At 40.5% G+C, this 21,427-nt stretch overlaps 1 protein-coding gene across 5 annotated transcripts in view; it reads left to right on the forward strand.

Moving 5' to 3' along the window:
• Positions 1–21,427, forward strand: part of Adamtsl1 (ADAMTS-like 1) — a 398,736-nt gene that overhangs the window by 58,136 nt on the left and 319,173 nt on the right.

Below are 21,427 nucleotides of genomic sequence, written 5' to 3' on the forward strand. Positions count from 1 at the left end.
CTGCGCAATCATGTTAGTAACTTGTGCCTGCCAACATGCAGGAAAGAGTTGAAAGATAGTTTAAGGTCATATCATTGAAAAGCTTTGAATGTTAGCTTCCAAGTTCATGGGCTTAGTAGACACGGGAGCAAAGGGGAGTCTGAATTGCAGATATGGTGCAGTTTCACCGTCAGAAAGTAAGTTCTGTCGCAACAGCATGGTTGCACTGGATCAATAATATATGGGAAAGACAATGTACGAAGGTTTAGCCCCAGAGGAAATTCATCCTAGAGGAATATAAGCTAAGGGTATTGTGCATGAAGCACCTGAAGTTGGGGGTGTACCCAGAGTAAAAGAAGCAAAGAGCACATTGTGAGAGCTTTGTACCCCCTAATCCCTCTGTTCAGGAAACTCTTCCTCATTGTTTCCTTGATTGGCACCTTCGTGTTTAGATTCAGTTGATATGTCCTTTCCTCAGAGTGGCCTTCTATATAGTCTTTCCTAATGTGATTGTCCTACGACTCAGCTCCACTCAGTATGTGGACAGGGTCTCACTCTCTATAGCCATGGCTGGCCTGGAACTGTATATGAGTATTCAGAATGCTAGACGAAGGGTGAGAACAGGTATCAGAAATAAGACAGTTGCGGGGAGGTAGAGGGCAGAAAGATGCTCAGTGGTTATTACAAGCACTGGTTGCCCTTCTAGAGTACCTGAATTGAGTTTCCAGGAGTTCATTACCATCTGACACTCTAATCTCAGGGGATACAATATCCTCTTCTGGTCTCTGCAGGTACTAGACACGAATATACAGATGTATGTGCAGGAAAACATTTATGCACATAAAATAATTTTCTATGTTTTATTTATTTTACATCTTAATCAGAGCCCCTTCCTTCCTCTCTTCCCAGTCTCACTCTCACTAATCCATAGTTTATCAGGATAAAAGAAAACTGGGACAGAATAAAGAAGAAACTAATGAAGAAATGGTGTGGATGGGTATGGGCTATTTATATGGCTCTGTTTTGTGCACAGAGGACCATGGGCTGGGCAGTTTATAAACATCACAGGTTTATTTGGGACCTGGTGCTGAAGACTTGGAAATTCAGGAACTGGGTCCCAGCATCTGGCAAGAGCAGTTTGGGACGTCAGGACAAATGGACTGAGCTGAACTAATCCTTTTTGACAGGAACACAATTCCTCTTAGTACTGTAACAATGGAAATTAAATTTCAATATGGCTTTTAGAGGATTTTCAAATACCAGCATAAGTTTTATAAAATGTATAAAAGAAATATCTCCTTGTAGACTCAAGGGAATCTTGTTTGTTTGTACCAAATATGGGACATCTGAGGGGTCTTACTCATAGGTAGACGCAACTTAGCAAACATGTGTAAGGTTCTGGGTTCAGTTCCCAACACCACACATACACATAAAAAATGACAAAGCTGAGTTTAAAATGAGTGATAAATGGTGATGTGAGGAGGTGAGAATGCCCTGGATGCCATACCATACTTCTTCATAGAGGGGACAGATGACAAATCAAGTCATGTTGACAAATGGAAAGGCAGCATACTTCACTCATTGAAGAGAGACACAAATTGAAAATGAGGAAGTGAATGTAAAGTCCTACGTTGGCCAGAGTAGAGATGAGCACTCAGGAGACAAATGGTGGGCAGCAATGGGGGCTGCTCCTACAGAGATGATGATTGACAGACTTGAAGACTTGTAGAAATACTGAGAAATGAGGAAGCACAAACATTGCATTTGACTGAAGCTATAACAGAGATGACAGAGTAAAACCATTGGAAAGTGCTCCGTCAGGTTTTAATGCCCAAGGAGAACATACAGGAAACAGGGTGTGACCATGGGGAGCAAGTGTAATTATTCGATGGAAATCTTTGGGTAGCTAGATCCTTGTTTCTACTTAGGATAGATGTCAGATAATATAGCATCCATCATTATCACTTGTAATTTCCTCCTCACCTACAAATGTCAGTCAATTGTTTGCTGTTTAAAACAAATGGAGACAAACAAAACCTCTTGAAATGGTATGAAAAGATGTGATGGTGGAAATGTGCATAAGCTTATTGACTTTTCTAATCCCCCATTCTTGGTAGTAGTAGCTTAGATAACAGGGTTGGCTTTTGTTTGTTTGTTTGTTTAGTTTTTTTTTTAAGTGGTGTGACTCAATTCTCCTTATCTTCCTTCTTGCCTTTTGAGCGTGTAGGCTAGCTGTAATGGCCTAGGCTGTATTCTGTAGGTGAACTGTGAGCATCTTGAGCAGCAGACTATCTGTCCTGTCCTTAAAACACTTTAGAAATTTTCATAACTTCCTTAGTATTGTTTTTAGCAATATCCTGGGCCAATGTAGGCTCACTCTGACCTCAAATCACTTTCAACTTACAGTATTACATGAGCCCAATTTTTACAGCTTGGAGAAATCAAACTGATACTGATTGTTTTATGAGCATGGAGAGTCTTCAAATAATTGAAGGATTTTTCTTCCTGGATTTTGGCTGTGACAGAAACAACATTGTCATTAAATAAATAAATGAATGAATAAATCTCCGAAGAATGGCTCTTTTCCATACTCACACTCCTATTTTTCAACTTGAGATGTTTAGGAGAATTCAGCTGAGTTTGGCAACCTGAGAGTCCCTCAGCTTAGCTCTCAGGGATACACCTTTTCCCTAGACAGCTTTCTGGGACACTTTTGAACCACTGTGTCTTCAAAAATTCAACTCATGACTATTTTTCTTTGTAGAGCTGTTAAATACTATATTTCTTTAAAACCTAGTTCTCTAAAGCAAGATGAAGAGCAGAAAGTGTTTTCCAATTTTTGTGATTTTTTTTTCTGAGAAAAAAAAATCAGCTCCAAGACTTTAAGAAATTTATTGCCAGGACCCAGAGAGCTGGCTCAGCATTTAAGAGCACTTGCTGCTCTTGCAGCAAGGCCCAGTGCCCATGTCAAGTGTCTCAAAAACCTGTACCTCCAGGTCAAGAGGATCTGATGCCCCTATTTGTCCTTGTAGACACCTTACACAGGTGCACATACATATGCACAGATATTCAAGTGCATGTAAGTCAACACAGAAGTGAGTGATGAAATGTATCAACACAAGCATCAAACTCCTCACAATATTTCCAGAGTTCTCAGTCTTGGCTCTAACTGCCCAAAGTCTTTTCATGCCTGTGGTGGTTTAAATGATAGATGTTCCTCCTGGCTCAGGTATTTGAAGACTTGGTCAATAGTTGGTGGTACTATTTGGAGAATGTGATAGAACCCTTGAGAGATGTAGCTTCCTGGAAGTAGCATCAGGAGCTGAGTTTGAGAACTTATAGCCCCACCTCACTTCACTCTTGTTACCTGGTGTTTAATGCTAGAGATGAGATCTCTCTGCTACTTGGGCCTTCTGCCACGCATTCTGCTTATGCCATGCTGGACTCCATGACAGACTCATTCCTTAGGAGCTATGAGCCAAAGTAAATGAGTTCTTCTGTAAGGCTTTTCTTAGTTGGAAGCAGCTAGATCGTGCAAGGCACTACCAGGTGCTTATATTTTTATACAAAGTGTCTGGAAAAACTTAAGCAGGGGAGAACAGAATTGAACTTGTAGTTCAATGAGTCAGACTCTGCTTCAGCTCACTCTTGAGAATGGTGGGAGAGTAGAAGACTAGGATTTTTTACAACAGTTTTGGTAAGCATCTGTGATTGCTTGGACTAGCATCACACTGGTGGGAGGGTTTGGAATATATTTTAGAGATGGAATTCTAGCTGTTTTGCCTCATACTCCATTTAACACAATCCTCTTCTAGGGTCTCCAGCACTGTTGCTCTGGACTATCTTTTTTTTCATCTTTATTAACTTGAGTATTTCTTATTTACATTTCAATTGTTATTCTCTTTCCTGGTTTCACGGCCAACATCCCCCTAGCCCCTCCCCCTCCCCTTCTATATGGGTGTACCCCTCCCCATCCTCCCTCCCATTACAACCCCCCCAAAGCTCTGGACTATCTGGACAGAATTTTTCTTTAATCAGAAGACAAAGGTGTCAGCTATCATGGCCAGAGAGAACACAGTGAACCTGGCAACCTTATAACTTCCCCTGAGCTTCTGCTTTGACATCCAAAATAATGTGAAAGTTGAACCAAGAAACCCCATGCATCCTTCCAGCTTAAACTTTGGAGTTCTTGTAAAGCATATGTAAGCTGAACTGGATTTGGATATGAATATAGATCAATAAAGATATCAGTGGTAGCACACAGTCAATAATACCACAGTGGAAGCCTTTATAGCTAGTAATAGAATTGAAGGAAGGAGAGCCAACATGGAGTGGAATTCTCAACTTGCTGCAGTTCGACCATTTATTTAACTAGTAGTTCTCATATTTGAGTCTGTGAAAGGTCATAAAATGCACAGGATTGTTAATGGCATGATTCCTGCTTGATCCATATGACCATTTTTCTTGGGCAGCTCTTACATAGAATAAAGTCACATCATGCTTGCTGCTTTATATCCAAGGCCAAATATAAAACCTTCAGGCATGACAACTCTGATACAGGCCCTCCTTGTTCAGATTTTGAAACCAACTTTTGGAGTTCATATTTGGATGATTAAAAAGTGGCATACTCCTGCAGTCTGGACAGAGGTAGTGAAATCATCTGTGGGAGTCTATCGGAGTCTGTGCGTTGGGTCATTCCATCCGAGGTGCGCCAAGGTGTGGGATATGGTAACATTCTCCCCATCTTGTTGCAGTCCTTTATGATTTTTGTCATCCTTGTTCTGAAAGGCAGGAGTGATGTGTTGTTACATGATAGAGTTATGGGTTTGCTTGCTTGTTCTCACTCGCTCCTTCCTGTTTAATCATACATGTCACCAACATCTGTTCACTTTCCGGCTCGGATTCTGCATGACAGATTCTAAGGGCTGCTGCTATCAGGACAAAGGCAGGAAACCTATGCTGGAGGAAATAAACGTCTATTATGTCAGGCAAAGCCACAAACACACACCCTAATAAAGTGCGATGTGCATTGTCCATGTCCAGGTGGGCAGAGGAAGCTAAAGCATCCCATCAGGATGACATCAGATCATCTCACCACATATACATGTGGTGCCCAGTTTTGCAGGAGGAACCAGGAAACTCAGAACTGCCTTAGGACATCTTCAACATGAAAAGAAAACACAGCACTTCCCAGCACCCACTGAACAATATACAAACCGCAATATACAAACAATATACAAACTCTTCTCTCTACTGTACCTTTACTTTTAATGGAGCACAGCCTTTCTTAACAAGAGTGGCCAGTGCTAGGAGAGTAACAGTGGCACAGTCTGCCTTAATTAGGGTTACTATTACTGTGATGAAGCACCATGACGAAAGCAACTTGGAGAGGAAAGGGATTATTTGTTTCAAATTCCCAATATCACTGTTCATCATCAAAGGAACTCAGGGCAGGAACTCAAACAGGGCAGGAACCCGGAGGCAGGATCTGATGCAGAGACCATGAAGGAGTACTGCTTACTAGCTTGCTCAACCTACTTTCTTATAGATCCAGGCTATCCCACTCTCCCAGGAATAATCCCACTCACAATAGGCTGGGGCCTCCCACATCAAACACTAATTAAGAAAATGGTCTTATAGGCTTGATTCCAATCTTCTGGAAACATTTTCTCTCTGTCAGGGTGTCCTCCTCTCAGATGACCCTAGCCTGTGTCAAGTTGACCTAAAACTATCCAGCACACTGCCTGATGTGATTCATGCTTAGAAAAGCTGTATAGTCCCCAACAGACAATTACATCCATTGGTAAGGAAAGAGGAATTAGGGGTGAAACAGAATACTTTTTTGGAGTTATATGTCTTGCTCTTTCAAATTGCCACTGAATGACTAACACCAATACTTAACAAGGTGCTTGGACATACCTACTTATAAGTGAAACTGGTGTGCCTTTCTTTTGCCCTATGGGTATCCTTAAAAAAAAAAACTTAATAGGGCATCAATAGTGCTATGAACAAAATTTGCATAGATGATGAATGAATGACATCCTCAGTAAAACGCCATTTGAGTGGATCCTTGAAAGTTGAGAGGAAATAGGTTTCGAGCTACAATGAAATCTTGAGAAATGAGGATGGGAGTCACTTAACAAATCCAACTGAGGCCTACCATGCTGCAGACACATGTCCAGGCACTGGATATGCTAATGACAGAGAAAGATGCAGTCCAGACTCTCACAAAGTTCAAAGTCAGCTGGAGAAGGCAGAGAGTAAACATCTACGCAAGGACAGAAGACAATTTTACATAATAGAGGCTGTGAAAAAAAGTAAAGCAGGGTGGTGTGGTGGAGAGGGACATGAGGAGACTGCTGTGCATGGGTGGTCAGGAAGTTCTCTCTGAGGTGACATCGGAGACTAGTTAGTATGTGTGAAGGGCAAAGCATGAAGGGGCCTAGATTGCTTCAGACCCTGGTGTGTGGTTTTATGAGGTGCAGCACAGGGCCTATTGTGGGGAAAGAGGTGAGATATTTATCTGAGTTAAAATCTGGACTCACCCAGCATGTTATTTATAGGGGCATTCCTAACCACTCACTCAGGGTGATGGGCTCTGTTGGGAAGAGGAGACTGACAAGAAACTAGCTGCTCTAGCCACCCACTCTGTGTTTCTCCTCCCCAGGCTACAAGCCAGCCCCTCTCTGGCAAAATATATAGAAGGCATGGAGGGATTTCTTAACCTCAAGTACAAAGTCTCTTAAGTGGGAAGGAAATTCTGAGGGAAAGAATGTTGGTTTCTTCCTAATAAATGTTCAAGATCCCCACCTACCAGAGGGGCTTCCAAGGTTACCCTCAGCATCCTGGCTGCTTCTCCTTGTGGCTGATTCACTCCCTCCAGCATGGACGAAAGAAATGTGCTTCTCACAAGACCCATCTTTTCTTCATCCCTTGTCCCAGGCAGTTGAAAATAAGAAATTCTCTTGTGCTGATATCATCTCTGAGATCAGTATAGGATGGCCAGGACTTGTCTTTTTCTGGTAGATTTAGGGAGCAGTCCTCAACCTGGGGGTCACTATCCCTTTGGGGTTACATATCAGATGTTTGCATTATGATGGGTAACAGTAAATACAATTATAGTTATGAAGTAGCAACAAAATAATTTTATGGTTGGGGTTACCATAACACAGGGAACTATATTAAAGGTCACAGCATTAGAAAAATTGACAGTCATTGGTTTAGAGGAAATTTGGGATCAAGGTCTCCTTTCCTCTAGATTCTACATGTACGTTGTACTTGGAGAGTCTCTGAGAAGGCTTAGGTATATGGATCAAAGAAGTACTGGGGGAACGTAAAGATCTCATCTTCACTGTTGTATTCCAGAGACACTGAAGTCTGACAGCCACACTGGCTCACTGAAAGAGTGGGGCTTTTCTGAATTGGAGTATTGTCACTACAATTTATATGCTTGAAGCAAATGTATGAACTTTCTCTAATCTCCATCTACCATCTGCCAAAATACCTTGTTCAGAAATATACAAAGAAGAGCATGAATAGAATGTTTGTGGTAGTTTAAAAGTGGAAGTAAATAGAAGAGAATCAGCTAGGTAAACTATGATGCACCAATGCCGGAAAGTTATATGATTATTTTAAAGAATAAGGAAGTGCTATATGCACAAAGCTATAAAGTCCTTTCAGGTTCTCCCTAAGTTTGAAAAGTTAGTATACTCTGCGTGTGTGTGTGTGTGTGTGTGTGTGTGTGTGTGTGTGTGTGTGTGTGTAGTTGTAGTATAAAATATATATTATATGTATATATACATATGTGTATATATGTATATGTTATATATATATATGTGTGTGTGTGTGGTATAAGTATACAGTAACAGATATAGTGATCTTGCTTTAGGGTTCCCTAAAGTGGACTGAGCATGGGTATGTGATACAGCTACAGATCTTGAAGGATATCTATCAAACTGATGGCAGAGATTATATAATGTCAGACAAAGTGGAACTGGATGAGTGAAGAGGAGTCACATTTCTCTCTCTTTATAGGGTTTCTGTGTCTTTAGAAAGAAAAATGTACATTTTCTATTGGTAGTATAATTTTAATAAGAAAATATTAAAGATAAAGAGATTTGATGGAAGTATTTTAAGTTACTCAATGAATTTTATATTTGTTCTTGAAACATTAAAAAACATCCCAAACCATGGGTCATTTTGAGGAACACTGATTCAATACCGATAATGTGGTATTGCTTCTGCACCTCTTCCCACCTGGGGTGACGTCACTTGTATCCTCTCATTTGCATGAAGTCCTAACAGTCCAGTACATCAGAATATAAGCATATGAGATCTTTATAGGGACAATTAAGCTACATAGACATTAGGTTGGGTTCCAATATATGTGACCAGTAAGGAGATTAGGATGAACAAAGACACACATAAACAAAGGGAGAGAGAAAGTACAAAGGGTAGGGTGAAGAAGAGAAGAAAGAGGAACAAGAGGAAGAGAAAGGGAAAGATAAAAAGAGGGAGGGAGGGGGAGGAACAGAGAGATAGAACACAACCATCCCAAACCTAGAAGAGAGGTATCCAAGGTAACCAGGACTTCAGGCACCTTAAACTTGGACTCCCAGTCTCCAGAGTTACATATGAATAAATATCCATAAATATCAAATATTTAGCCCACTTTGCTGCAGCCTACCATTCTTCAAAGTCGTTCTATCTTACAAAATGCTCCAAGTCTAGTTTTTGAGCTTCAGACAGCCTTTTATATAACCCAGGCTCTCCAACTTTCTATGTAACCAAGGAAGACTTTGAATTCTTGATCCTCCTATTTTTATCTCCCGGGTGTTGGGATTACAGGCATGTGCCAAGATGCCCAGATTATGTCCTTCTACAGATCAGCCTAGGTCCTCTCATTCCTACATGCTGGACAAGCATTCTAATAGCTCGAACCCCAAGGGAGACATTATTTTTAAAAGGTAAATTTATTAGGTCATTTTGAGCCTCTGAAGATCAGCATTACTCTGGCAGCATGGGAGAATTTTTCATTGTTTTGTTGTGACAGGGGCCAGGTATTCTACATTAAGAACACCAGACCTCATCTTTGGCTGAGGTGCAGAATTACAAAGCTCCTTCCTTTTTAATATAGTTTTTGTCCCTTAGGTTAGGCAGTTAGGTGTTTGCTAGTTATAATGGTTGGCTGTTCTTAGTCAGAAAAATACTGGGTTAGAATTGGTACATAGACTCACAATCATATCTAAGGGGTTAATCAGTCTATACCATATGAATTCTAACTTATCACAAAGCCAGGGTCAATCTGATACGGCAACTAAAGGTCTTTGGCTTTCTGTGCCTTTCTCTTACTAGGCTCTGGGAAGAAAACAACGCTCTTGAGGGAGAATATTTTCAACAGTGTTCTCTTTCCCTGGGTTGGACACATGACATTAGTGATGATGATGATGATGATGATGATGAATATTATTATTATTACTGTATTAATATTATTTACAATATAATCAAATAATAGAGGCAAACGCTTTTTCACAAGAACACAATGATGAGTGACTTTTGTATTTTAGAAGAGAGAGCTCCTGTCCAACCTGTGATAGCATCAGTACTAAGTAAGCTTTGAAGGTCTTGAGAGTAAATTAATCTCCAACAGTATGTACACAGCATGCTGTGTGACAACTGGAGGTTGATTTTGGTTCAAAACACATCACTGCTTTTATACTAGTTAAACACTGAGCATTTAGAATAATGGCTGAAAATATTCACAGCAATTACTCTGGGAAAACAACCGTTGCATTTTACGACTGTTTTATCATTTGTGGCATAAAGAAATAAACAATTTTTAATGGTTCACAGATTCCTTCCTGTGACTATAGGTCTCTGCTGTGCTCGTGGCTGGGCAGCTAGCCAAGGGAACTGGGTGCCCCCCATGTTCATGGGCTGCGCCTTCTGCTTTTCTTCTTCCCTCAGCCTTCTCCTGACTGCTCCCTACATTGCCTTTCTTTCTTAATGCTTTTTTGACATATCTTTATTGGACTCCTAATTCTCCACTTTTCCTTTCTCCTTCATGTGTTCTCAATTTTGTATCCCTTGCCTCAAACCTGACCTCTCCCAGGAGAGGTCTGGTGTAAACACTGCTCTGTTGAAAGACCTCAGACTTGGTACAGATTCTGTGTTTGGGGTAAAATCTCTCTAACGTTTTGTAGCCTCAGTTTCCTAAATCATAATGCAAGAATAACAGCTCTGCTAATGTTGTAATGCTCCTCTACAGAGAGTGCAGGGGTGCAAATATGTGTGTGAGCGGTGCTTAGTAAATTTTGGTTCTTTTCTTGTCATTTGCTTGGCAAAGATAAAGTAAGTGGCAATCTTAGAGAGGGTGGGAACCAGGGAAACAGAAACCAAGACAATCCCATCAGCATCAACATTCATAAAAAGTGCACATTTTGATCCAGAAAAACTGAATCCCCCAGCTAAGGATGACTGCATTCCTACACTTAACTCAAGGTCTGTGTAGAACTCCAAAGGATTGCAGAAGATATAAAAGAGAATATTGAAGTGCAAACATCAGCTCCTTCTTCGGGCCCAGAGTGCCAGTCTCAGGGCCCTTGCTCTGGTCATGATCCTGGGGATATCCCCAGGAGGCTACTCCTTGTCACCCATACTTCCTTTGATCTGTGTCTCTTGGTCACCATCCCTGTGAGCCTGGCACCAAATGTTGTGTTTTGTAAAAAGATAAAGAGGGGGACATATGTTAGGTGGATATGTAGCCAGGTATGGGGAAGGGGGTGCCTCTGAGGGCTCATGCTGAGGCATTCCTTACCCACTGAGGGACCAGCCACACAATGGTGTGCTATAGAATAGAGTTTATTTAGAGCATGGGGAGAGGAGTTGAGAGGGTAGTAGAGACAGAAAAAGAGAAAGTCGGCGGGGGTGGGGGGAGAGAGAGGAGAGGAGAGGAGAGGAGGGGAGGGGAGGGGAGGGGAGGGGAGGGGAGGGGAGAGGAGAGGAGAGGAGAGGAGGAGGAGAGGAAGAGGAGAGGAGGAAGGGAGAGGAAGAGAAGAGGAGAAGAGGAGAGGAAGAGAAGAGGAGAAGAGAGAAGAGGAGAAGAAGAGCTGTGAACACTTGGAGAGATCAGGGGGAGGGGAATGAAGAGAGAGAGGGAAGGGATGAGAGGACAGAGCTAGAGCAAGAAGGCAAGAGAGAGAGAAAGAGAGAGGGGGGAGAGAAGAGGGGTCGAGCAGCCCCTTTTATAGTGAGTCAGGTAACTGTGGGGCATAGCTTAGACAAAATGCAAACAAATATAGTGATACAATTGGCTTCTGCATGATGGCATCTTTCTGGTATATTTTCTCCTAAATTGATCACACTTGATTTTTACTAAGCATCTTCTCAGGGACTGTCAAAGAAATGTTGATGATGGTTGAGGATGACTTTGGAACAACATGAGCTGATATTTCTAGACCATAGAGCTGGGTCTACCTCTCACTCCCATGATGCTGGCCAAGAGGAAATGAAAGTGCTTCCTTCCATGTGAATGGACAGCTCATGTCAAGCATCTACTGTCAACCCCAGGGTTTGCTTCCTTTACTGTTGTCACATTGGAATACCCTAGGGCGAATGTTCAGATAGACCTGTTGTTGCAGACGTGCCTCTCATTAGTAATAGTACCATGTTAGCTGAAGGACTTTTGCACACTGAAATCTTTATCAGTTAAGCTTTCAACTGACGAGTAGAATTCGAGGATGAATCCATCATTCTACAGACTTAGAATGTATATCATATTGGGGGAAGCAGATATGAGTCCCATCTGCCAGAGAGTTCCATAGTCTTACACAAACAGCAATAGCTTCTCACTTGATCTTAGCCAAAGGCCAAGAAGCAAAGGTGCCACACACCTCTTCCCTGAAGTGACAGATAAAGCTAATCATGTAATCCAGAGTCAAAATTATAGACGTAAAATACCAGCAGAAGAAAGGAACCCAGACATTTTTCATATCTGTCATATGCCAGTCATGGGGTCTAATGGCTTTCACCCCCTAGCTCATTTAGTTCTTACAACTTCTGAGAAAAAAAATGGGTTGTGCCTTAATTTTACTGATAGAGAAGTTGAAGCATTTAAAGAAAAATAGCTTAACGTGACCCTGCCAGATTCATAAATATCAAATCCTGTGCTCCAAACTATGTAAGACAGGCATAAGATGGTCTAGGCTATGAACAAAACTGAAATAGAAGAGGCTTTTAAAGGCCAAGCATTTTTAAAAACAGCATGCGCTTTTTTAAAAGAAAAGAGATATTCAAGTTTATCGTGGCAATTTACAATCCCACTGGGTTAAAAGCATTTGAACTGCTGAGAACTTTAAATGTGCAAATTAAATACAGGAGGAAGAACAAATCCAAGCACCCAAACTGAAAACACCCCCAAATCCTCACCGCTACCCTCACCCTGCCCCTGTTCCTTTTCCTAGGAGCCTCTCTGCCTGTCAAGAAGATATAAATGTGTAAGTCAGTCCTCTTCAAAATCGTCTTTCCCAGACCCCAGTTTCTGGATTCCATAGTCTATGTACTGGCCTCTGGTGAACCAAATAGCAGCTTGAAGCAGGGTCTTGACAGTGATTTAGAGAGAAATGACTACTGCTGTTCATCCCTTGGCAGAGTGCCCTGTGGAATGAAACCAAACAAGCTGCCATGCATAGGCTGCTAACTTGCAGATACTTGCTTGTGCTCAGCCTGGATTCCATGAGTCGAAAAATGATAAGCAACATCAAATCTTCTGATTAACCCAAAGAGATGTTGAAGGTCAAGTAACAGCAGCGCTGAGGGCTGGGGGGTGGAACTTTCTGTGAGATCTCCTATAGGCTATTGAGTTAAGTATTGTGAGTGGAGCCATTGTTTACTTAACAAGATAGCTTTTACACCATGTTGTGATTCTTTATTCCGGGAATTTAGCCTTCTGTGTGCTTTTTGTGCATTTTAAATATCCTCTTTCTTTATTGAGGAAGTTATGACCTTTAAGAGAGGTTATCTTTGAGGTTCACTATATTTTCCTTATAATCTTGCTATAAAAAGTACCCAATGTGGCTTTCAGAGAGTATATGGTTCAAGTTCCCAGTGAAGTTCAGGGTTTTGAGTGAAGCATGGTCTTGAGAGAAGAAGGGGTGAAAAAGCATTGTTACATTTCTTTTTCTTTGATTCTTCATTGTGAATAGCCTTCAGAACTCAGCCCCACTTACGTCCTGCATTTTTCCAGGCTCCTTTTCTTCAGCAGTATAATAAAATTTCTACTTACCCAAACAGAAATTTTAAAATAATTTACCAGTCTATTTCAAAGTATATAACTTAAGACTTTATTTTCTTTTCCTTAAAATTAGTGGTTGAAGCAATGTTCTTTGAATTACTATAGGTTTGAAGATACCTCACATATACCTCTCAATATAGGAGGACTGGGCCATCATGACAGCATGAGCCCCAGATAGCCACTTTCTTGATATGCAACCTTGTTCTTCCCACACAGCTATGTATTAACCTGCTTTAGTTATGAGCATCCCATCTAAGGCTTCTGATGAGGCAGAGTTCTGTATCACATTCCAAAGAGCCTGCATTCTGATAGGCAAGCTCAAAGGCCACTGAGTTTCCCCAAGACCTGTAAGGGAGAAAGTTCTCCATCTTGTGTATAATTTGTACAGTTCTAATGGTCAAGAAGGCATTTCTTTCAAAGACCTGATGCATGCTTTCTTCCCTACCACTCTTAAATAATTCAATTGACATGAATTTAATTCAATAGACCTTATCAACTATGTGCAATGCATTGCCCTAGGAGAAAATGAAAATACCAAAGGTTGTATATGATTTTTTTTCTCCTCTCAAAAGTTTTGAAATTGGAGGAAGGATGAGAAGAAAGATAAAAAATATTCTAGAAACCCAATGTGGGGTGAGATAAGCTATATAAAAATACCAAAATGAAAGAAAAAAAACTGAGTTCTTTTACTTCTTCCACCTTGGAACAGGTAACAATATCAAACTTGTATAAAATAATAAAAGTCAATAGAGTATCCCAGCCAGTTTCAAAAACTGGATAAAAATTCCATAGACCACAAATGGATCATAAACAAAAGTTGGTGATCTGTGCTGACTGTACAGCTGCAAGCTCTAAGTCTAGGAGTGTGCAAAGATCAGCAGCATCCTCGCCCCCTGAGGACAAACTTACTTCACAGGAGGGTAGGATGCAGTCTAGGTGGGGAACTTGATGTCAGAAACTTGGATAGGACTCTCTGTTAGAAAAAAGGCATTGCTTAGGATGAAGGCATTGTCTGAAGTTACAGTTCTAAGGAAAGCTAGTTGGAGAATGTAGGTATTATCATCAACTGAATCATGTCAAGCCACTCTGTGACTCTAGGGCTGGACTTAAAATGTCCTTATTATGGCACAAAGCCCCACATTCCGGGATAGTATTTGATTCTGGATTGGGAGTTGTGAGAACCACATGGAGATAATCATGAAACTATTAGAATAGGGGAAAGACCATTCTGAGTCTACAATAAAAGTCCCAAAGCACATGACAGAAACACAACACCAAGAGTGGCAACGAAATTAATATTTACTCCAGATAAAAGTATGTGAAACTGTTTGACAAAGACATCAAAAGTGATTTATTCATGAGTGCAGGTCACTGTGAATTTGCCTACTTGCTAAAATGTGTTTGCAATCCCCACGTAAGTATTTGTGGTGTGCTTCTGTGGTCATTTGCAGACTAGGGAAGGGCAGAGAAAAAAAATCTGTGCTTGTGTTCCCAGCTGGGGTCGAACAAGGTGACATTGTCTACTTGAGTCAGCTCTTAACTATTAAAAAGTATGGCTTTTTTGTTTATCTACTTAGTAGCATATTTTCCCCATTTATTTCTGTGTTTCTGTCTGAGTGGTTTTGCTATTTAAAATGGCCCACAAGCATAACAATGAAGTGTTGTCTGTTGTTTCTAAGCTCAAAAAGGGTTATAATGTGCCTTCTAGAGGACACAGTTGTTAGATAAGGTTCCTTGAGTCATGGAACTGTAGTGCTTTTACAAAGGAGTTCAATGTTAATGAGCCAACAATGTCTATTAAATATGGTATCCTCAAATAGAAAAATGAGGTTATCTTTTGATAAGTTGACTTAAAGTATGATGATCAGAGACTCAAGGACTAAATTCTCCGGGGAGCAATGAATTTTGTATTTGCCAGTTTAGTGTTGGCAAGGGTAACTATGTAAGATTTTTACTACCACAAATAGAACAACTGATCAAGTAACAACTAAGAAAAAGATTCTGAGAAAGGTATAAATGAAGTAAGACACACAGATAAGGAAATGAAAGTATTAGAAATTTACAATAGAAGACTATAGCAATCAAAATTAAAATTTCCACAGACAGAGGCAAAACTAGAACATAAAGAAAATCTTAGAAGTTAATAGGAGCTGGAAAAGGGGGAGCATCAGGTGATAAACAAAAAACACAGACCAAGATCCAGATGTTAAATAAAGACAAAAATTGATTGTAACAATTAAAAACTTGACTCAAAATGTAATAAAATATTGCAGAAATTTTAATTTTGAGAACCCTTTAAGAGATATTTTCAAAAGCAAGTAAGTCCCAACATCTAATAAGAGCTTCCAAAGAAAATATAGGAAATTACAAAATATTCCAGACAAAAAAGAGAAAAGTCTTCTGACTAGAAGTGCACTGTGAATTAAACCAGAGAGACGATGGAGGATTCTCTACATTTTTAGAATCAACTAACACAGCCTGACAGCCACAGTCCACGTGAATGAGCTCTCAAAGATGCTGAAGCCTTGGGCCATGGGACCTGTTGTTGGATACTGTATTATTTGTCAAAGAAGACGTTTCTAATTCAATGAAGATAATAAACCTTAGGACATGCAGGTCAAGGTAAAACAGTCAAACAAACAAGCACACACTTCCACTGGCTAGAGTCAGAACAACTGTCAGAAAAGGACCAAAGACTCAAAGCTCAAAGAAGACCCATACACTATTTCTAGCTCTAAGATATAAGAACCAGAGAAGCTTGTAAAACTGTCATTCCCACCAACATGTGCATAGCAATGAAAGAGGGACTTCTGTCTTTCGACATCAAAGAACTGAGTTTGATTGACAACCTAGCTAAATTTAGGATTGGACTCCTTGCTAGGGCCTCCTAAGAACAGCTTTGCCCCCCAATACCTTGGCTTTGTGCAAACAAATGGGCCTTTGAGCTCCAGTGTTGCTCCCTCTCTCTAGAATGACAAAATAGTCCATTTATTTTGTTTTAAGCTCCTATGTTCATGACAGCTTGTTATGACAGCAAAAGAAAGCCAATACAGTTAGTACAGCAACTGATGATGATAATTGTATTTATTATTCTACATTAAATTTAAAATTTTACATTGACTTTTATAAAGATCTATTACAATAATGGAAAGTAATAGAGGCAAAACTAGAAAATAAAGAACATTTTGCCAATTTGATAAGAGCTAGAAAAGGGAAAGCATCATGTGATAAACAAAAACCACAGACCAAGTTCATGCTTGTTCAAACCCTCGATGATAACAGGGTTTACTAAAGTACTTCACACCCATTACACCTGCGTGAATCATGCATGCTCTCTTTGTTAACATGCTTGCCAATGATTGATGGTATAAGACCTTTGCACTTCTTTCTAGTGTCATGGTTGCCTTTCTGAAACACACATCCACCTTCTTACCATGGTTTTGTCTCTTTAGCTGATTTGGTTTTAAATTTTATTTTATGTATATGGATGCTTTGCCTGCAAGTATGTCTGTGCACCCTGTGCATGCAGTGCCTGCTGAGGGGAGAAGAAACACCAGATCCCTTAGAACCCAAGTTACAGATGGTTGTGGGGCACCACATGGATTCTGGGAATTGAACCCAGGTCCTCTGGAAGAACAGTCAGTGCTCTTACCTTCTGAGCCACCTCTCAAGCCTGTTCCTAATATTTTTTGCTTGGTACCTTTGATTAATTCCTGACTTGCTTTCTTCCTCCTATGACCCTAATCTGCTTTGGTGGGATGCATTGGGAAATGTCCTCTTTCTCTAGTTTTTCAGACTATTGGAAAAATGGCTTGGGGTTGTCTGTCACTTCAGGTTTAACACAGCTTGCTTTTAAACTCCACAAGCTACTCATTGAATCTGTTTAAGGGATAAGGAGGAGCATGGTGTAAGTGAGAGAATGAGGTTGGCAGCCACACTGTGATTCAACCACCCAGTTCCTTGTTTTCTCCTCTGTGCGGTGGACTCATGACTGTTACAATGTCAACCAACCAGAGCTTCCAGGGACTAAGCCACTACCCAAAGACTATACATGGACTGACCCTGGGCTCCAATTCATAGGTAGCAATGAATAGCCTAGTAAGAGCACCAGTGGAAGGGGAAGCCCTTGGTCCTGCCAAGACTGAACCCCCAGTGAACGTGATTGTTGGGGGGGAGGATGGTAATGGGGGAGGATGGGGAGGGGAACACCCATAGAGAAGGGGAGGTGGAGGGGCTAGGGGGATGTTGGCCCAGAAACCAGGAAAGGGAATAGCAATCGAAATGTAAATAAGAAATACCCAAGTTAATAAAGATGAAAAAAATTGCATCAACCTGCAGGTGCAGAGACAGAGGGCAGCACCCAGCTCATGATGCCTCTCCACGAGCATCTACCCCTACTATTTCTCTTACTTCTCAAAATTCTTTTGTCCCTCATTTGTCTGACTCCTTTCAAATACATCAGTTTGAAGAGGGTCACATTTTCTCACAGCAATCTTAAACTCTGCCTGTGTCCTCTCTTTTGCAACTCTAACCATGTTCCTTCCTACCTCTTTTTTGTTCATACTATGATTGAATAAAGCTCTTTCAGAAGTCCGTTGTCTTAGTCTTTGCAAATAGCAGCCTTTGACTTACAGAAACTCCAGCTTTTGGCTGATGAGAACTTTTCTTCTTCCATCTACTTCCTGCTTGTTTAGTTTTTAATTTTCCATAGGTCTCATGAATACCACTTTGATTGTCTCTCATGGTGCTGTGAGGGATATTGGTGCTGTCATTCGATCTCAAATATTTTTAAATTCTATCTTTTGCATAGGGTATAGATTATAGATTTTGTATAGGCTCTAGAGTGGCTGGTCAGCTAATCTTGCCAAATGCTTGAGCACCAAGTTCAATGAAAGAACCTATCTCAAAAAATACAGCAGAGAGCAACTGAAGAAGACACTAGTCACTGACCTCTGGTCTCTGCATATGCATGTATACCTGTAAACATACATAGGCATGCATAAACCACACATACACACCCAATAAAAACAATAAATATTTTGGATGTAATTTCAGCTTCTGTTTCTTCAGGGATTTTTTCACTTATCCAGGGGATGATTTTTAAACTCTTTCATATGGGTGAATTTGCTAAATTCATGGTGGTCTATGTAGACTATTTCGTATCCAAATTATTTAAAAAGATAAGTGATAAAGTTTGTTTTTCTCCTTTTTGTTTGGCTCTTGACAGTTTTATCCTATACCTCAGTGTAACCTTGAACTCACACCTAACTTAAAACCCATTCTGTCTTCCTAAGAAACTGATCCTTTCCCATAATTTAGTAACTACCTCCATCATCTTTCCCAGTAGCTGCAATACTTTGCCCTAAAGTCTGTGTTATCTGATGTAGGTATATGTGGCAGTTTAACTTTCATTTGATTAGATTCTCCAGTTACATCACTTCTGTTCCTTCATATCCAACCTCCTGCTAGAGCTGCTCTAAGCATCTAATAGGGAAGTTGCTGCTCTCCTTTCCCCAGAGGATATCTGCTTTCTTTGTGTTTGGTAATTATTGGAAGATTTATTTCAACAAACTTTTATCAGTTGTCCATTTTTCATTTCCTTTCATGTTTCCTTTGTACTTTGGAAGCTCTTCTAATCTTATTGTATTTCTTCCTCTTCTACAATTGAAAAATTGTGTAGATAGATAGATAGATAGATAGATAGATAGATAGATGATAGATAGATAGAGATATATATCTTATATAGATATATCTACATATATCTTTTACATATAGAAATATATACGTCTACTTTCTAAGAAGCTACCCTAAATTTAGCATGTATAATTAGAGAATAAGGTTAAGTAGTGCTTTACCTGCCTATCGAATGATTATCTTTCCTCAGAATCTTTTAACTCTCTTTTGTGATATTGCTGTTAGTATGTAGCTCTACTTTTACTAGAATTAGACACTCAAGTTAGATAACCATCTACTAAAAGTTTATCCACTAAAAGATTAGCATAGTTATCAGCTCATGTTTATTAACTCCAGATTAGAGACTTTTTGCTGTCAAGGTTGATTTAGACCTGCTTCAAGATAGTAGACTTTTTTTGATCCTATTCTTTCTTAGTTAATAACTCTTCCCAGATATCATCACTGGTGTGTGTGTGTGTGTGTGTGTGTGTGTGTGTGTGTGTGTGTGTGTGTGTGTGTGTATGAGAGAGAGAGAGAGAGAGAGAGAGAGAGAGATTTGCATGTGTGTTGTGGAGGTAAACTCCTGTGCACATGCCTAGAGGCCAGAGGAGAAGAGCCAATGCCCTAATCCATCATCTCCACTTCATTTCTTTGAGACAGGTCTCCCTGTTGATCTGGAACAAGGATGGCAACTAGCAAATCCCCAGCAAACCTCCTGTCCCTGCCCTCAATGTCTCGGAGGACCAGGCACAGTCCTGGTCTTTTTTTTTTTTTTTTGGTTCTTTTTTTTCGGAGCTGGGGATCGAACCCAGGGCCTTGCGCTTCCTAGGTAAGCGCTCTACCACTGAGCTAAATCCCCAGCCCCTGTCCTGGTCTTTGTACAGAAATGCTTAGATTAAGACTCAGGTCATCATTCCTGTGCAGTGCACATCCTTAGGTACTGAGCCATTTCTCCAGCCTTTAAAACAGTTTTGTTCTGCACTGTGTATCTATATTTTAGAATATCTTCTAAGAACAATAAGTAATTGTTCTTATTTTAGGGGGTTTGATTTTGCATATAGTAATGGTGCATTTTCTTTTCCTTAAAGTTTTGCCATAGAATGAAATCTGTTAACACTTATCCTTGCCCAGTGCTATAAAGATGTTTGTCCACCGATTCCACCAATTAACAAGTCCACCAATTAACTTGTTATTGGGAAATAGGTCTTTATTGGTCTTGTGCTTTTCTTTTCTTTTTCTTCTTTGTTTCTTTGACTCTTCATTGGCTTCTTGTAGTAAACTTTGATCTATGTAGAAATGGGTTATTTATTTGATTTGAGTAGCAATGCTAAGACTGAAAATTTCTGTCTTTAAGTATTTCCAAAAACAATTGGCAAGAATCATTCTTTCCACATAATCCACACTTACAGTTCTGTTCATATTTTTTTTAAAAACCTTCATCCCTCTGTCTTGAATTTTATGTGACTTTTTAGATACTTTCTTCCATTAAACAATTTGTCTTATGTTTCTATTTGCTATTCTACCTACTGATGTCTTTACATTTGTTTTAATTTCATAAACTAAGTTCTGCTTGACCTTTCCATTACTATTGTTAACCCAACACCATTTTGAATTAAATCATCAGTATCTACAATGAATTAATTATGTCATGAATACTCAGGAGTGCTGCCGTTAGGAACTTTGAAGGACAATTGCTCAGAAGCAATAAACAAGGTGGTTTCATACTGCTCAAGATAATAACCCATCCAAAGCTCATTGTAATTCTAAATGTATATACACATGTGGGTACTCATAACTTTGTAAAACAAATAATCACAGAAATAAAGCCAGAGTTTAAGCCCAAAAAATAGTAGCAGGCAACTTCAATGACAAAATGAACAGAAAAAAACACATATAAATTAATGCTATCATATATCAATGAAATTACTAAATAATAAAAAGTAAAAGTAAGCCCACACCTGCGGATCCCGGACCGCAGCAGCTCTCTGCTCCCAAACCCCGTGGGAGAGAGACCCCACCGCCTGATCAGGTGGGCACTCCTGAGGCTGCAGAGCGGAGGAGACCACCAACACTGCCCACCCCTGCCCACATCCCTGGCCCAAGAGGCAACTGTATAAGGCCTCTGGGTTCCCGTAGGGGAGGGCCCGGGAGCAGCAGGACCCCTGCGCCTGAGACACTGCCGGAACCTGAAGGAAACAGACCGGATAAACAGTTCTCTGCACCCAAATCCCGTGGGAGGGAGAGCTGAACCTTCAGAGAGGCGAACACGCCTGGGAAACCAGAAGAGTCTGCACTCTGTGCACATCCAGGCGCCAGAGGAAAACACCAAACGCCATCTGGAACCCTGGTGCACGGAGGCTCCTGGAAAGAGCGGCGCAGATCTTCCCGGTTGCTGCCACAGCGGAGAGGACTTAGGCAGTACCCCACGAGCAAACTTGAGCCTTGGAACCACAGGTAGGACCAATTTTTCCCCTGCAAGAAACC

The sequence above is a fragment of the Rattus norvegicus genome, chromosome 5 (genome assembly GCF_021556685.1).
Source record: "Rattus norvegicus strain SHRSP/BbbUtx chromosome 5, alternate assembly SHRSP_T2T, whole genome shotgun sequence".
Taxonomy (NCBI): domain Eukaryota; kingdom Metazoa; phylum Chordata; class Mammalia; order Rodentia; family Muridae; genus Rattus; species Rattus norvegicus.